The sequence below is a fragment of the Acomys russatus genome, chromosome 27 (genome assembly GCF_903995435.1).
Source record: "Acomys russatus chromosome 27, mAcoRus1.1, whole genome shotgun sequence".
Classification (NCBI taxonomy): Eukaryota; Metazoa; Chordata; class Mammalia; order Rodentia; family Muridae; genus Acomys; species Acomys russatus.
This window is the reverse complement of record NC_067163.1, coordinates 24,791,330-24,809,036: the sequence shown is the minus strand read 5'-3', so window position 1 is coordinate 24,809,036 and position 17,707 is coordinate 24,791,330.

The following is a 17,707-nucleotide window of genomic DNA, read 5'->3' as shown; positions in this document are numbered from 1 at the left end:
GGTGGATCTAAATCTGTTCTCAATCGGTGGGTCATGACTCCTTTGGGGACCCTTTCACAGGAGTCACATATCAGATGTCCTACACATCAGATACTTACATTACAATTCATATCAGTAGCAAAATGACAGTTGTAAAGTAGCAATGAAAAGGTGGCCGGGCGTGGTGGCACACGCCTTTAATCCCAGTACTCAGGAGGCAGAGGCAGGTGGATCGTTGTGAGTTTGAGGACAGCCTGGTCTACAAAGTGAGTCTAGGACAGCCAAGGCTACACACAGAAAAACCCTGTCTCTAAAAACAAAAAACAAACAAACAAAAAAAAGAGGATGAGTTTCACAGCCAGGCGTGGTGGCGCATGTCTTTAATCCCAGCACTCGGGAGGCAGAAGCAGGTGGATTGCTGTGAGTTCGAGGCCAGCCTGGTCTACAACGTGAGTTCAGGACAGCCAAAGCTATACACAGAGAGACCCTATCTTGAAAAACAACAAAACAAAACAAAAAGAGAGAAAAAAGAAAAGAAAAGAGAAAGAGAAAGAAAAAGAAAATGTGTTGACTTCGGAGAGAGACTTGAGGCTGAGCATGCCCCTCATCCTCATTGATGGTTGAACTTCTGGCACCCTTCTTAGGAACACACCAGCCCTAGCCATTGGCCTACACTCTCCAGGACCTTCTGGACCTCCACCAGTGCTGTTCTCCCAGCCTGCCACAGCTGAAGGACTTCTCTGGAGGGCGTGGGTCAAGCCTGTAAGCACCGGAAGCTTCCTCATCAGAGAGGATCCCCAAACAGAACCCTGCAGCAGCATTTCTCCCCCAAACTGCTGCTCCCCACTTGACAAGGTGTCTGTTTAACTTGACATCAGCACGGTATTCTAAGGAGCATTTGTGTGCACAAACGGAGCGTATTTGGAAGACAAATCTTGTGCGGACATGCTAATTGCGGAGCACCTCACACCCCCATAGGTGGTGCTCTCTGAAACTGGTAAGATGGTTTAGCAGGTGCCAGGGTGCATGGCCATACCTAAAACCTGAACTCAAGCCCCAGAGCCCAGCTAGTGGAAGAAAAGCTCTGGCTCCTGAAAGCTGTCCTCTGACTTACACATGTGTAGGTGGCAGGAGTGCAGTTGTGCTTGTGTGCTTGTGTGCACATGCACGCCCACGCCCACATACACAACACATACACACACAAGGTAAAAAATTTAAACCAAAGCATCAATTGCCAGATACTAAAATAATCTAAGATACACTCATTTATTGATTTATTTATTTTAACGTTTCGTAGCTCCAGGGACTAAATAACATAGTTGGAGAGGTACACAGAAAGCTATTTTTACCTTGAAATGGAGTGTGTTTGGCACTTTATTAAAGGCTTTTCTGGGCTTGATTAGATTTGTTCAATGGCTTCTGCTCTCTGCCCAGCATGGGCGCCAGAGGCTTTTTGCTTCCACAGTCTTCTCCAAGGCTGAACCATGAGGCCTGGCCTGCACACCTTAGAGAGCTCACTGCCCATGGAAGCTGCAGAAACTGTGCACATGTGTGCTCACTTCTCCGTTCCCTTCCTTAGAGTTTCCTGAGGAGGCTATGGAAAGCAGAGACAGGTTCAAAACCTACTGAAGGCTGTTACTGGATGTTCCAGAAGCCTCCTTTTGTTTTTGATTATTACTTTTAATTTTTAAAAATTTATTTCTTTAAATTTAATTTTATGTGCATTGATGTGTTGCCTGCATGTATGTCTGTGTGAGGGTGTCAGATCTTGGAGTCATAGACAGTTGTGAGCTCCCAGTTGGGTGCTGGGAATTGAACCCAGGTCCCTTAGAAGAGCAGACAGTGCTTTTAACCACTGAACCATCTCTTCAGACCCTACTTTTAATTTCTTTTTTTTACAATTTTACACATATCTACAATGTATTATGAATATATTTACCCTGTTAAACATGTTTTAAGTTTTTATTTAAGGCTCCTACAAGCAAAGGGATGGAAGATCAGTGAAATACTTGTCACCACTCAATACAAGAAAAGACTACGTTAATTCCTTGGACACATCATGGTCCTAATCAGTGCTGCAGCTCCTGTTGCCTGGGTGTAGGCCCTGGTACCTTTCACTCATCTTCACAGCCACTTGGAAGCAATTCACGTGAGGGTTATGGAAGACAGTATGGTTGTCATCTCTCCCTGGGAAAGGGCATGGACTGATGTAGTGATGGGAGTAGATGACCAACCAGAGTCTATTCTACTCTCTGTGGTGTGACTTCAGGGAAACATTGGACGTGCTCACCCCTCCCCAGGGCCATACAGTTAAGTAGTTGAAGGCCTTTTATACATGAACTGAAAAAAAAGCCACAGCCTGATCAGCCTGTGTAGGCTTTGAACTTTTTAAAGCCTACATATTTAGTCTACAAAGTGAGTCCAGGACAGCCAAGACTACCCAGAGAAACCTGTCTCGAAAAGCCAAAACCAAACCAAAAGGAAACAAAACAAAACAAGTGAATTGCCTCCAAGTGTTGGGATTAAAGGTGTGTGCCACCATGCCCCACTTTTTTTTTGTTTATTTGGCTTTTTTTGTTTTGTTTTGTTTTAATGTTTACACCTCCCTTCCAACCCACCTACCCTAGATAGGGGAGAAAGAGGTTAATAGGAACAGAAGAGATAGACTTTTAAAAACTAACTCAGTTCTTTGGAGCGAGTCCACTGGCACAGTTGGCAAGATTCCAATAGACCAGTTAAACAGTAAACCAGCAATTCAGTGAAGGTGACTGTAACTGCAGCCGCTGGAACCCAGAGCAGCAGCCAGAGCAAGAGCCTCAAAACCTTTGTTGGAGCCGTTCTCTCTAGGAGTGTCTTGAAGTAGAGTGATGAACAGCCAAGACCAAAAAGAAAAAGCCCCATCTCTTGTTTTGGACATATATATATCCTCTCAGAGTCTGTACTAAGTTGTTTTTCAGTTGGCAAAAAACCATGCCCTGGCAAGAGATGGTACCTCTTCCAGTGGACAAACAGCATCTGTTCTCTCACAAGTCTGTTTTCAGCAGAAAAATACCGCACACCCTCACACAAGTCTGTTTGACATCCCACACTTGGGATCGAAACAAAACCATGTTTACATCCACTACAAGCCTGGCCCAGACTTGGTCTATTAGCTCCTTTCATTCCTCTCCAGCTCCTATAGACTTTTTCTTTTCAACTTTTCTTCCTACTTTCACTGCTTATTTCTTTGTGCAGCTCTCCCACAGATAGCCACAGCTGCTGTGTGTTCATGTTACCATCTGATAGAGGAGTGATATCTAGAATACACAAAGAACTTAAACAAAACAAAACAAAAAAAATAAACCCTAGAGGTCAAGAAAAGAAACAACCTAATCTAGAAATGGGCTGTGGGTCTAAACAGAGAATGAGGGCTAGTAAACATCTTAAAGTGTGTTCAACTTCTATAGCCATGAGGGCAGTACAAATTAAAGCTACCCTGAGATGCTTTCTGTCTTGGTCAGGATAGCTACTATCAAGAAAATAGATGACAGAGAACGTAAGAGAAAATGTGGGGACGGAGACCCCTCACTCACTGTTGGGAAGAGGGTGTATGGGTGAAGCCACTATGGAGATTTCCTAAAACGCTAAAAATAGAACTCCCCATGACCCAGCTGTAGCCCTCCAATGATATATACTTAAAGGACTCTATACCCTATACAGAGAGACCCACACCCCGTGTTCAGTGCTGCTCTGCCAGCAAAGAAGAAAACTGCCTAAAATGTCCATTGACTGGTAAATGGATCATGACCATGTGGAATGCTTACATGAGAGGTTTCTACTCAGCACTAAAGAAAAACATTAGAAAAATTACAGGAAAATGGATGGAAGTGGAAGCACTGGCATTGCATGAGATAACCCAGGCTTGCTCTATAAGAAGGGCTCCTGTTCTCTCATATGTGGAAGGGGAACTTTGGACTTTGAGATTTCTGGCTTGGAATGAATGTCTGTAGAGGGCAGAAGCAAGAAAGGAGCCTCGAGGCAGGTGGCTCACGCCTTCAATCTCAGCCTCTTGGGAGGCAGAGGCAGGCAGATCTCTGTGAGCCCAAGGCCAGCCTGGTCTACAGAGCTAGTTCCAGGACAGTCAGGGCTATGCAAAGATGCCCTGTCTTGAAAAAACACAAAAGAAAGGCATGCGCCACCACCACCCAGCTCAGAAACCTCTTTGTAAAGCCCAGTTCTGCTCCTAACACTGAGGGGTCTGCCTGCCTTCTTTTTTTTTTTTTTTTTTTTTTTTTTTTTTTTTGGTTTTTCGAGACAGGGTTTCTCTGTGTAGCCTTGGCCATCCTGGACTCACTTTGTAGACCAGGCTGGCCTCGAACTCACAGCAATCCGCCTGCCTCTGCCTCCCGAGTGCTGGGATTAAAGGCATGTGCCACCACGCCCAGCGTCTGCCTGCCTTCTTGAGCTTGCATTTTATACCCGGAAGGTGTTTGTATGTTTTGTGTTTTGTGTGTTTGGTTGGTTGGTTGGTTGGGTTTTGGTTTTTCGAGACAGGGTTTCTCTGTGTTGCCTTGACTGTCCTGGACTTGCTTTGTAGATCAGGCTGGCCTCGAACTCACAGCGATCCGCCTGCCTCTGCCTCCCAAGTGCTGGGATTAAAGGCGTGCGCCTTCACCATCCTGCTTGGTGTTGTATGTTTGCCTTCCTCAGATGACTTACCAAAGAAGCTTTGGGGACTGGGGTGGTGGTGGTGGTGGTCACTTTCAGACTTGCTTTGACTCTGTGTACTAGGCTCTCTGTGAAAGTACTTACAAGGAAATCAAATCTAGGGAAAGTGTTTTTTTTTTTTTTTTTTTTTTTTTTACCAACAACGAGCCAGATGGCTTTTCTCCACTTGTCATTTTAGCATGCTTTGGGGATTTATGAGTAAATGTCCCTGTACAATTCCCACAGGAGCTACAGAGTTAGCAAGTGTGTCAAAGGAATAGCTAAATCAATCCTGAGCAAATGGGAGTTTTCAATTAGAAAACTTCTCAGTGACTTGAATCACACACGAGAGTCTTCCAGGGTGAGAGAGGTGGGTGTTTGTGTACTGGAGCTGGGAACCAGGACTGTCTTTCCTGTAGAACTAGTGAACACAGTATGACCGTACGTTACATGTGATTCCCTCGTTTGCTTGGTGTAGTTGTTTTTTTCTTTAGCATTTGGAATTAGGTGGTCAAAAATAGTTCATATGACACTGGTTTTCTAAGGCCACATGGATCTCAGGCAGGACAAGAAAATGCCAAAAGTTTCTCAAGGCCAAACATGTTCCATATTTTCTATGTGAAAAAGTTAAGAGATGGCCAGTAGGGTTTCAACTGTAATGGGTTATCACCATCTGCTGGAATGACAGACTGACTCTCTTCCCCCAAACCCAGACATATTTCCACTTCAATGCCAGATGATTATTTGATACTTAATTTTTTTTTTCTTGTCTGACATTTTGTACACAGTCGAGGCCCTTGAGGGCTGGTGGTGTCTCTGTGTTGCAGGGGCTGCTGGGACAGTGACAAGGCAAGGTATTTAATAGGCTCGTTCGTGTCGCGTTGTGATTCTGTTTGAATTGAGCTATGTGAGCGCGGTCAGCATCCTTCGTTCTGTGGAGGAGACATTCTGACTACACACTTGAGTCTTTCAGGAAGTGCCATGATTGCCATCCAAGAGCACGAAAGCTGGAAGTCAGTGGCTCTGGGCTCTCTCTGGTCCAGCTGTGCCACTGATTGACAGCATCACATAAGTAAGCACCATGGTCATTGCTTTGCTCATCTGTGAAATGGGATGGACTTGACAACTGCTGAGACTCCTCTGCCTAGGAAATGGGGCCAGCTTCTGTATCTTCCTCCTTTGCTCCTGGCTTCTGGCTTCCCCCCTGTGCCCATCTGTCTAAAGATGCCCCCTCCCTCACCATCGCATCCTGGGTTGCCTACTCTCTAGTCTTTATCTCCGTGGCTTTCATGTGCTCGTTTCCTGCCCGCCTCATTCATCTAAAACACTGATTCTCAACTTTGTGGGTTGAATGACCCTTTCCCGCATATCAGGCAGTCACACTACTACTGTTTGACTCATAACAGTAGCAAAATTACAGTTATGAAACAGCGATTGAAAATAATGTTATGGGCTGGGAGGTGGTGGAGCACGCCTTTAATCCCAGCACTCGGGAGGCAGAGGCAGGCGGAGTGCTGTGAGTTCGAGGCCAACCTGGTCTACAAAGTGAGTCCAGGACAGTGAAGGCTACGCAGAGAAACCCTGTCTCGGAAAAACAACAACAAAAACATCAACAACAACAAAAATTAAAATTTGTGGTTGGGGGGGGTCACCACAGCATGAGGAACTGTATTTAAGGGTCATAGCATTAGGAAGGTTGAGAACCACTGATCTAGAAGGTAGGCCTGGGAAAGCTTGAGCCTTGTCTTGATTACTATCTTCAAGTCCAAACGTAAAGTCCTTACCCACGTTTGATGACTGTTTGCTGAGTGAAAGAACGCACATCTCCACTTCTTCATTCCCGCCCCATCACCGGAAACGGCCTTCCGCCCATCTTGATGATACCTGCCTTTAATGCCAGCACTTGAAAGGCAGAGGCAGTTGGATCCCTGTGAGTTCAACGCCAGCCTGGTCTAAATAGTGAGTTCCAAACCAGCTAGGACTACATGATGAGATTCTGTCTCAGAAACAAACAAACAAACAAACAAACACAGTCATACTCAGCTTGTACCATGACACAGCTGAGTTAAGGAGACCCCATATCAGCTACATTTGTCTCTGACTAGGATGCCTCAGCTCAGATGCCACACCTCTTTTACCCAGCACCCCTTTTCTCTCCAGTATAGCCTTTTCCACAATGGGATAGCTTTGTTTTCTGGTCCACCCTAGAAGCCCGAAGGATGCCTAATGAGAGGAAGTAAATCATGTTTAATTTTGCATCTCAGATTTAGCAAAATGTCTGCTAGGAACAACAGGGACCAAAACTTGTAAATAGACTTTTTTTTTCTTTTCCTTTTTTTTTTTTTTTATTAATTTATTATTGTTACATCTCAATGTTTATCCCATCCCTTGTATCCTCCCATTCCTCCCTCCCCCCCCCCATTTTCCCATTATTCCCCTCCCCTATGACTGTTCCTGAGGGGGATTAACTCCCCCTGTATATTCTCATAGGGTATCAAGTCTCTTCTTGGCAACCAGCTGTCCTTCCTCTGAGTGCCACAAGGTCTCCCCCTCCAGGGAACATGGTCAAATGTAAATAGACTGTTTTATCTCAAAGCTTTAGATATTAGGTTAGTATATGCTGACTCTGAATTTGGAGGGAATTTCACATTATTCTGGAGGAAATCAAGCATTCGTGGTGTTACCACAGCTTCGTGTCTGCATCGAGAAATGATAGGCATCAAACCAGACCCAGAGGAATGCAGGAAAGGCCTTCTTGGGACATGTATTCCAGCCAGATGGGCAAGGCAGATATGACCAGGAGGAGGTCAGCCAGGCAACTTCTAGAACAAAGGAAAGGGGATAGATAAGAAAAAAAATGCCCCCGCAAGCGTCCAACAAATTCTTCATGCAAAGGAATTCAAACTGTAGCTTCTGGTATTGTATGGTCACTGTTTGAGCTCAGTACAGATAATGTAGTGATTAATTTTGACTTCTAAAGGAAGATGGCCTTCTGGAGGCTGAGCTTGTTTGCATCTGCAGAGCTGGGACTTGGGGTTTTGTTTTGTGTTGACTCAGAAGCAGTTCTCCTTTCAGAAGGAATGAGATCGTTTATTCTGGAGCCAAACAGAAGTGACCATGTCCCAGAAACACAGATTCAAGTTTCCCCAAACACTGGTCCACTGTGGAAGGTGACATCAGAGTCCATTAGTTACAGAACAGAGAAAGTCATATGTCAAAGTGTTTATCAAGCACATTGGTGGGGGGCAAGGGTAGGTGGGTCTGAGCAAAGTGAGAGGGACTCTGTAATAGGTTTCAGACCTATACCACACAGAATGACCATTTGTTAGCAAAGACATGCTCACACACACACACACACACACACACACACACATGGGTGGGAAGGATGGAGGGAGAGGGGGAGGAGTAGGTGGCACCAGCTGCCCATTGCTGAGGGACCCAGATTGCCAGTAATATGTGTGTCCCTTTACCATGCCACATTTGGCTCTTTTTCATTATCTTCATCACACTCCCGGTCCACAGTTGTCTATGGCATGAGAGCTGTGGAAGTTTTGCCAAGCTTTCCCAGCACCATCCTGTAATACACCACAAAGAAGAATGCCAGCCTTTCTGCTACCCCCCCCCCACCCCCACCCCTCACCCCTACCCCCCCTACCCCATTCCCTTACAGGTGCTGTTTCCTTAGGTCGCTTTCCCAAATCAGCCTAGAAAGGGCCCAGGAAATGATCAGTGGTGGATGCAGGAAAACCATGCCTCCTAACAGCCCACTTACTTCCGATCCTTTCCAGAAACACAGAGGTGCCCTTCGCTTTAGATCAGGTCCTGACTGGCTGGTCAGTCGATTGCAAAAACATCCAGGGCAGGCTATCTGCCTTGCTACCTGCAAGTGAGTTGTGCAAAGGCTGGTCGTTTTTGTTTAGAATTGCTTAGAGAACAAAACAGCCCCACCAGGCAACAGCAGAGGTGACTTTCCTTTATAGGCAGTAGACACAATTAGAATACCACAGAGATTTCCTAAAAGTGTTGGGGAAAACACCACCAGGAAGAAAATAAAGTACCCTATAAACATTGCTCAAAATGTAAAAATTGTTTTCTATTCTTGATAAACAAGAAAGCAGCCTGGCATGGTGGCGCACGCCTTTAATCCCAGCCGGCACTCGGCACTCAGGAGGCAGAGGCGGGCAGATTGCTGTGAGTTCGAGGCCAGCCTGGTCTATAAAGTGAGTCCAGGACATCCAAGGCTGCACAGAGAAACACTGTCTCAAAAAACCAAATATAAAAGAAAAAGGAAAACCTTTAGAAGAAGAAGAAGAAGAAGAAGAAGAAGAAGAAGAAGAAGAAGAAGAAGAAGAAGAAGAAGAAGAGGAAGAAGAAGAGGAAGAAGAAGATGAGGAGGAAGAGGAAGAAGAGGAAGAGGAAGAAGAGGAAGAAGAGGAAGAAGAGGAAGAAGAAGAAAGATAGAAAAATAATAAGAAAGCTAGGAAAACAACATTTAAATAATAAGACTGGCCTTTGTGATCAGTTGGAAGTCTTGTAGATCTGAGGTCATTTGATCTCTGGAGCAACATTTTTGGATGCTGGATCTTTTTATTTATTTTTTAATTTTTAACTTATTCACTTTACATCCCGAGCACAGCACCCTCCCTCCTCTTCTATCAGTCCCACCCATCCTCCCTCTTCTCCCTATCCTCCATCCCATACTCCTCAGAAAAGGGGAGCCACCCCCAGAACAACCCACTCCAGCACATCAGGACTCATTGCATCTTTTACCACTGAGGCCAGAACAGCTCCCCAGGGGGTCGTGATAAAAAAAGCAGGCAACAGAATCCACATCAGAGACAGCCCCGTTCCCCATACTAGAGGACCCACATCAAGTCTGAGCTGCCCGTTGGTTACATCTGTTTAGGGGGCCTAGGTCCAGTCCACTCATGGCTCTTGGTGCTTCAGTCTCTGCAAGCCCCTCCCCTCCTCACCAGGCTAGTTGACTCTGTTGGTCTTGTTTGGTGTTCTTGTCCACTCTGGGTCCTTCTATCCTTCCCCCAACTCTTCCACAAGGCTCCCTGCACCCCACCTAATGTTTGGCTGCTGGGTGGAGCCTCTCAGAGGACAGCTATGCTAGGCTCCTGTCTGCAAGCATAGCAGAGTATAGTTAATTGAGTCAGGGGTTGGCTCTCTCCTATGGGGTGGGTCTCAGGATGCTGGATCTCACATGTTTAACATTATTCATACTTTTACTTTTATTTTATGTGTATGAGTGTTTTGCCTACAGCCTACATATATGTATATTTATGCATCAAGTGTATGCTAGCATTGGATCCCCTGGAACTGGAGTTATGGTTGTGAATTGCCACATGAGTGCTAGGAATTGAACCCAGGACTTTTGGAAGAGCAGCCAGTGCTCTTAATCACCGAGGGGGTCTCTTTAGCAGGGGGGTGAGGGTGGGGGTGGTGATATGGTCCTGTCTAAATGCTGAAGTGTTAATCGACTGGTATGATTCCTTCCCGTGACTTTTCAGGTTGGTGTGGTAATTCCTTGGTCTCTTTTGGGTATTTTGCTTTACCCTAAAAGGTGTATCGTCTATTATCCTTAAGCACATTGAAGAAAGGGATTATAGCTGCTTGTTTCTATAAGTCCTGCATAATTCAGCAAACAGATAAGGCTTCAATACACCGATCTACGATCGCAATTTACCTACTGCTATGATTTGACTCTCCAAAGTCCATTGGTTGAAACTCACTCCTTAACTCAACATTGTGGGGAGGTGGGGCCTAATGGGAGGCAGCTCAGTCAAGAAGGCTCTAGCGACCTGGAGAGATGGCTCAGAGGTTAAGAGCACTGACTGCTCTTCCAGAGGTCCTGAGTTCAATTCCTAGCAACCACATGGTGGCTCATGACCATCTATAATGTGATCTGATGCCCTCCTCCAGCCTGCAGGCAGAGCACTGTACATCTTTAAGAAGGCTCTACCTTTCTGAATCAATTAATGTCAAAATTGTGGGTGTGAGTTTGCTACACAAGTGAGTTTAGTCTCCTATTGCAATCTCTCTCCTGTCCTCACTTGTTCTTCTGTCTTCTTCAGTGGGGTGACATATCATAAAGGCCTATGCTAAAGCCACACCCATCGAGCCCTACCTCCAGAACCATTTGCTAAATATGTTTCTATTTTTTGTAGACTGCTATATTATTTCATGTTCTCATCACTGTGACAAAATGTCTGGTAAAGGCATCCTATGGGAGGAAGGATTTGTTTCGGCTCATGACTTAAAGGTATAGTCCATCTTGAACTGATAAGGCAGAGGTCACTCAAGCAGGAGCCTCAAGACTCCTCTCATTTCAATGGAGAAGAAAGCAGAGAGTGTGGCCTGGGGACCAGCAAGGGTCATAACCGACCAAGCTGCCCCTCAGTGACCTACTTCATCCAACTGGGCCTCGCCTCAAGCTAGAGTGTCTAACCTTTTGATATTGTGAAATTTGTTATCTATCAATGTGTCAGGCCATGTTCACAGCTATCCTGGGATACAAACAACCTGCAGTCCACAGGATGGACATGTCTGTGAGGCTTCTGCATCCTCCCAAAACAGTTCCATCACCTGGGGACCATGTGCTCCAATACTACAAGCCTATAAGGAGCATCTCACATTCAAACCATAACAATCGTCCAGGGCTATCTGTTACAGCAGTACAGACAAACAGAGATAGTTATAGGACCAAAAATCAAAAGCCAGGAGGACAAAGTGGGAGAGGGATTTACCAACTAGATGCCAGTCTCTGGTTGGAATTGTGCTTGTGCTGGCTGACTGCCAAATGTTTCTGGACCTTTCCACGTGGGGACACACTTTCAGTTTATACTTTCTTGTCTTATGGTAAGGCAGAGTAATTAGAATGGCTCTGGGCTCTGAGCTGTGCCTGGGGATGATCTGTGTCGCATCTTGGCTGTAGCTAAGGTAACCTCACTATTTCCCTGAACAAGTGCTTTCCCTATCATATGAGATTTATGGTTCCAACCAAGGAGAGCCCCTGGAAAAGTAGACCAGTTGTTATGTTAGCTGAAACATTTAATTGCTATTTCTAGTCTGTTGGAAAGTCTTTATTTACAAGGACACAGACGCTGGCAACATTCCAGACAGTGGCTCTTCCCACACCCTAGGGAGACATATTGCCCCATTATCTGTGGCAGTATTGCTGCCTCCAATGGCCAGTGGCCTCGCTCACCCAACATGTGATCCCTTCTATGTGTTTGGTTGACCTTTTTAACAGATTTCCTGCAAGTGGCTGCTCAGAGTTTATGGGTGGGTGTCAGGTTGCCAACATTAATTACTGGGCTGAAATGTCTTCTGCTTTTTTAGCTGGATGTATATGTACATTTTCGAAAGGCACTCCTTTCTTTTTGAAATGATGAGGTAGAACTTAGCTTTGAACCTGCAATCCTTGTTTTAGAATTAAGAAAAGGTTATTTCTGTTATGGGTATGTGTGTGCCTATGTGTTTACATGCACATGTGTATACAGTGCCTTCAGAGGCCAAAGGAGGGCTTAAGGACCCCTGAAGGTAGAGTTTCAGGTGGTTAGGGGCTGTTTGATGTAGGCATTGGGGACTGAACTTAGGTCCTCTGCAAAATAAGCCAGGCTCTTAGCTGATGAGCCATCTCTCCAGCCCCATACAGTCCTTATTTTAGTCAATAAAATAACGCCATGTATTAATGACCTTAGTTACTTCCTTTTAATTTCTCTCACAAAACCAACAGGACAGAGACCTCTTTTAGGAAAACTTGTCAGTCAAATGCAAGGCATCTGAATTCCCCCCCCCCCCCCAGTTATTATTTGGTAAAAGAAGAAGGGTGGAGTAAAGGGGAAAGGCGTGGGAGTGCAGTTCCTCTTCTCACGGGTTCCCTTTAGGCACACAGTGGAAGAATTTACAGAACACGTCGAGCAGGTTGGAGCGTTGCCAGTGGCATGGCTCTGTCCCTGCGGCGGTGGGAAAGTGCTCGGTTTGAACACAAGCCCCTCACATGCTGACATTCCCACTGCTATGGGACATAGGAAATGTGCCTTGTCTGCCATTTTAGAAAGCTCTGAGTTTCTGTGACCATGAGGACCTTAATGACCCAGAATAGAAGGGCTGGGAAGTCTCAAGTACCCTGAAGTCACTTGCTCAATACTTTAGTGGCTGGAATGTTCTCTTCGTTTCCGGGGAAGCTGGAAGCTTGGATTACAGAGTCTATATAAAGGATTTTATTTTTTAAGACCAATTTGGGGGGGGGGGGCTTCAACACCAGACTAGCCTCAAACTGACAATGATCTGCCTGCCTCCATGTCCCAAGCGCTGGGATTAAAGGTGAGGGCCATTATGGCCGGCTAAGACTTTTTTTTTTTTTTTTTAAAGATGCAATCTTACTATGTTGCCTGCACTGGTTTTCAACTGTATGATCTTTTCAACTCAGTCTTCCAAGTGGCCGAGACTGCAATCCTGAGCGGTATCATCTGGCTTGACTTAGGGGAGTTTAAAAATCTTTGCCTTATCTTTGCTAAGCTTCCCAAACTGGAGTTTTAGGAAGGAAAATTAAATCTAGTAACCTCATGTTTTCTAGAGTTATGAACAGCTTAGCAGTGACTTAGTTAAATCCTAAATGGAAAAGTCCACGCCTCTGGGGTGGTATGTGTGTTACATGGTGGCTTGTTGCTCGTAGTACCTGGAGCCTGAGTCTAGATGCCTTTTTCTTTCTTTCTTTTGTTTTGTTTTGTTTTGTTTTTTTTTTTGGTTGTTGTTGTTGTTTTTGTTTTTGTTTTTTTGTTTTGTTTGTTTTGGCACCCAAACAGTCAAAGGCTCTAGAGCCCAAGGGCATAGAAGACAGGAAACTGGGCAACATTTCTTTAGCCACAACACAGACATTTTTCTTTCTACCTTGTAGGGACAAATGTGATAAGAGATAAGGCTTATATAATGGTATCCTGGTTCAGGTTACGATTGTGATAAAACACCAGGCCAAAGCTGGGCATTGTGTGTGGCACAGGCCTTTAATCCCAGCACTCTGGGAGGCAGAGGCAGGGGAATCGCTGTGAGTTCCAGGACAGCCTGATCTACAAACTGAGCCTAGGACAGCCAAGGCTGCACAGAGAAACTTGGTGTCAAAAAACAAACAAACAAACAAACAAACCAAAAACAAAAACAAAAATGAATAAACAAATTTTAAAAATCCACCATGACCGAAAGCAAACTTGTGGAGGGAAGGGTTTATTTGCCTTATGTTTCCATATAGTTGTTCATTATTGAAGGAAGTTAGGACAGGAACTCAAACAGGGCAGGAACCTGGAGGCAGGCCGTGGAGTTCTGCCTACTGGCTTGCTCCTTGTGGCTTGCTCAGCCTGCTTTCTTAAAGAACCCAGCACCACTAGCCCAGGGAAAACACCATCCACAATGGGCTGGGCCCTCCAACATTGATTACTAATCAATAAATTGATTTACAGCTGGATCTTCTGAAGGCACTTCCTCAACTGAAGTTCCCTCGTTTCAAACAAGTCTATCTTCTGCCAAACTGACATTAAAACCAGCCGAAGCAAATGTGGACTAAGTAGTATGAACCGGGTTAATTATTTTATGTTTATTTTTGAGCCATAGTCTCGTGGATCCCAGACAGGCCTCAAGTTTGCTATGCAGCTGAGAAAGGATAACTTTTCTGACCCTAATGCCTGCATCTCCCGAGTGCTAGGATTACAGTCACCCAGCTTTCACTGTGTTGGAGTCGGGGGTGGAGGGTCAAAGCCAGGGTTTTATGAATGCTAGGCAAGAGCTACATCCTTAGCTTGGGTATATGTATCTTCTCACAAAAACTCCACAGGAAGTTAACCTCACAGAGGAAAGCCCAGAGGCCATCTTCTCCGTTGTCCCCTCACTTCTCTAAAACATACTGTCCCTTGTTGAAGGTGGCATGTGAGCTGGACTCACAGCCACTTCTTAGAGTTAATCCTGAACTGAGGTTTCTCCTGAATAAAGAGTGGCACATGCGTTTCACTCAACAGGCTTGCTTTCCTCTCATCCATCTGCCTTCTATCGCAAGAGCCGGTGGCAACTACAAACTCCCGGGCATTGAAGAAAAAGATCATGTTTTCTCCCTTTCACTGTAACTATTTTGTGTGACACGCTGGGGGACTACAGTGCAGGTAATGCTAAGCAATGCACGTTCCTTGACTTATTTGCGCATCTCTGGTTTGTTCACAATGCAGCGAACAAAGTTTTAGTTCTTTGAAAGAAACTGGGTGGATACTACATTTGTTTTAAAGGAACACAGAAGATCATGCCCATGGCCAGAACTTCTCCATCAGTTGTAAACAAGAAGAATGCCATGGCTGATGCTGGGCTTTGATGTGGTTGATGGTGGCCACTTCCTCTTTTCTGGGATATTGCAACCCTAGTCTGTCTGGATTAGGAATAATAAGTTTATTTTCTGAAGAAATCTCATACTGAGTGAATCAAAAATTTCAATACCTCAAAGCCAAAAATTGTTGTATGTAAGATCATCATGGTTCATCTTCAATATACGTGCTTATCAGCACACTGGCCTGACTTTCTTATCACAGGAATAACCTGCAAGACCTCCAAGCTTTTACCTCATTAACGTATATCAAGTCCCTCCCCAACTCCCTCATTTTTTTTTTTTAAACTCCAAAGCATACATAATCTCTGAAACTTCACTTCCACACGTCTGGAAAACCTGCTCAGAACCTTTCCTTATCAGTAGGACACCCCCCCCCCCTTTTCTCGAGACAGAGTTTCTCTGTGTAGCCTTGGCTGTCCTGGACTTGCTTTGTAGACCAGGCTGGCCTCGAATTCACAGAAATCCACCTGCCTCTGCCTCCCGAATCCTGGGGTTAAAGATGTGCGCCACCGTACCCGGCCTCAGTAAGGACACTTTTATCCTTCCATGTTTCACTTACCAAAATCCTTACTAGTTCGTTTATTCCCCTCTGTCCCGAGGTTCATTTCTCCTCCAGCACAAGAGACAAGAATGGGAAGAGCAGAAAGATCCGCAACACACTTGCTATTAGCATGGAAATAATATCGAAGATTTATATATTCTTGAGGGTCAAAATTGGTCCTTTTAGGGTTGGAAAAGCTCAGCTTTTAAAGGCTGGGCTCATGAAACAACAAATTAGCCCCTTTACTACATGTTAGAAGCGGGGAGGATTAGCACATTGGGGGGTACAGTGTGTGGTTATGAGCTAGTCCACTGTGTTCCATCTAACTTGTACACATTTCCTCACTAGCAATTTGAGTTACTGTCACGTTACATTCAACACTATTTTTAAAACGAACCTTCAATGAAGATGTATTCTGAGGCAGAGGCAGGCGGATTTCTGTAAGTCTGAAGCTAGCCTACTCTACAAAGCAAGTCCAGGAGAGTCAAGGCTACACAGAGAAACCATGTCTCTCAAAAGAAAACAAGAGCAAAAACAAAAACAAAAAAACCTCGATGCATTCTGCCTCTATACATTTTATCTACATAGAGATCAGCAGGTGATAAATACCTCTACCACTCAACATACAAACACAAGAAGCCTTCTTCCTGAAAAGCAATGCTATCGCTTCTCTGATATTTCCCCAGAGTTTACTCTTATTTATATAAATAAGCAATAAGCAAGCATAGATGTGCGCACCCTGTCATTCAAAAGTCTAAGCTCCCTTTTCTCCTTTTTCTTCCAGTTCAGAAACAGATATTTCACCCCCCCCCCTTTTTTTCCCCTGATTTACTACTGGGTGGTAGGGAGGGCAGAGCGCTTGGCCAAGCAGCAGAAATGCAGAACAGACTGGAAAAGCAGAGGAAGAGGCTGCAGGCGGAAGCCATCTTGGGAAACTGCCCCCTGAGCCCTGTCCCAGCTCAGTGACTATGGAAGGCAAGAGTCCCTTCAAGAGGGTGACTTTTGACATCACAGGGTATGGTGTCCCTGTAACGTCTACCTTCATCCAGACTCACAGACTCATTGTGTCATTTCCCTGGCTGATGGCCCAGTGCATCCCAGGCCCCCCTCCCCCATGTCTCCTCAACTCCCTGTTGGAAAAAGTGCTTTGTCACAGTACAGAAGCCTCAGAGTGGGGAAGCAATTGTGGAATCCTTCAACCTGTTCATCTGTAGTAATTTTAATGGACACAGAAATCACAGAGCTATTATTGCCCCCCCACCCCTTAAAAAGAGTAATTTGCTCTCCTCTTCCACTGATGCTTAGGTTTAGTCTGAATCAAATGCACTTCCTCCTCCCAGGTTTCCCTGGGTACCAAATCACAGGCTTGCAGAGGAGGAAGGGTGGTGACTGCTCACTCTGTCCTCTCAATTTATGGGCCCACACATCCCTCATCAATCTGATATGAATTTTTAGGCCGTGGTATCATGGTCAGGAAGCACACTTGGTTTTTCCTGAAAGAAAAAAAAAGTCCCAATGGCCAAGGTCATCTGTTGGTTGCTAGTGGTGTTTGTCATACGGTGACTCATAGTCACAAGTCGGAATAAGCCTACTTGCTATCATTTATTAAAAATGAGTTCCCACCGTGAGCGAGGTTGGCTGACTTGTGTAAATCATGCCCCCCCCCGACGCCTGGGGCTGATGAAATCACACTTAATGATGCAGCGTCTACGACAGCCCGGACCTGCTGCTTCTGTGTTCTTTTGGGTTTCTATTTGTTTAGCTTCCTGACAAGTCCTTTGCTGATGTTCAAGCTCTCAAGAGAGAGGTCCAGAATCATGGAAGATGGACAAAGCTTTCCATTCTTTCTCTTCCTATTGGATGGGAATGGGCTGTCACGGAGTAGTCAGCAACAAAACAAACAACAGCAACAGCAACAACCTTGGGGACTAGGGAGGGGCTCTTGTTGGAAGAAGGTACCTGGAAAAGGCCTGCTTGATTGGTGTGTGTGTGTGTATGTGTGTGTGTGTGTGTGTGTGTGTGTGTGTGTGTATGTTTGTGTGTGTATGTGTGTTTAATGGTGGGTGGAATATTCTAAATAAACAGCTGGAGGTCTCTTGTACAGAGGGGGCCAGCTTACCTCACCAGAT